This window comes from Lethenteron reissneri, chromosome 62, assembly GCF_015708825.2.
Source record: "Lethenteron reissneri isolate LAM-NWPU_2019-01 chromosome 62, ASM1570882v1, whole genome shotgun sequence".
NCBI lineage: Eukaryota > Metazoa > Chordata > Hyperoartia > Petromyzontiformes > Petromyzontidae > Lethenteron > Lethenteron reissneri.
In genome coordinates, this window is record NC_083840.1 from 1,184,244 (window position 1) to 1,185,239 (window position 996).

Below are 996 nucleotides of genomic sequence, written 5' to 3' on the forward strand. Positions count from 1 at the left end.
CATTTGCAGCTCTCGTGAGCAGCTATATCATGGGACACATTTTTTGCCATTATTAAAGTCTGAAAAATAAGGGTTTACTCCTTCTGGGAAAAAAAAAATTGGTATTAAGATGTTCAAACACCAAACATTTTCTCTTTGGCTGCTATACATTTCCAAACGATATACCACTTTGTTTAGCTATCATTTTTGGCCATGTCGCTTCTGAAAAATAAGCTAAAAGTTCCGTGGGCTTTACATGGTAAAATCAATATCCATATATAGTAGTGATTTGCTTACCTTTCCAATACTTTTCACTCCTATCGTTTATTTTTTATTGTCATCCGACACTGAGTTGGAGGCAGTCGCCCTCGAGCAACGGAGGGCAGAGGTTCGCGACGCTCACAACAACGAGCGGAGCACCGTGCGGATAAAACGCAGCGGGTTGATTGGCACAGGTGGCGTATCGGACATAAGCAGTGCCGGATTGTGCGGGATCTGTAGCAAATGTTATAAGGGGACCCTAAATAAATAAATATTCAAACATTTTCTTTACTTGCACCCTAAAGTAATTGCAGTTTTTCATTTGCTATACAACCAGATGATACGACAAATCGCTAACCTTAAACACCCAGTCGTTTGTAAAAGTTAAAGGCGGTATAGTACTATAGTAACAGAGCAAGTGCAGAATCACTGACCCGGAACTGATAGCTTGAAAGTATTTAGTGCGGGGGGCCTTGAAAGTACGGGGCCCGTAGCTGCTACATATGTAGCTACTACTACACGTGTAGCTACTACATATGTAGCTACTACTACACGTGTAGCTACTACTACACGTGTAGCGACTTTTGCTCCTGGGATAATCGGGCACTGGACAGAATTCATCCCAATCGGTCAACCCGTGGCACCTGCCAGGGTCTGCGTCGACGGGGACCGCCCGGCTTTCCCGGCATCTTGTCGCTAAAAAAATTATTCCTTTCGTCGCTGCATCTTGTCGCTTGCTGGGCAGTGAATGGGGTG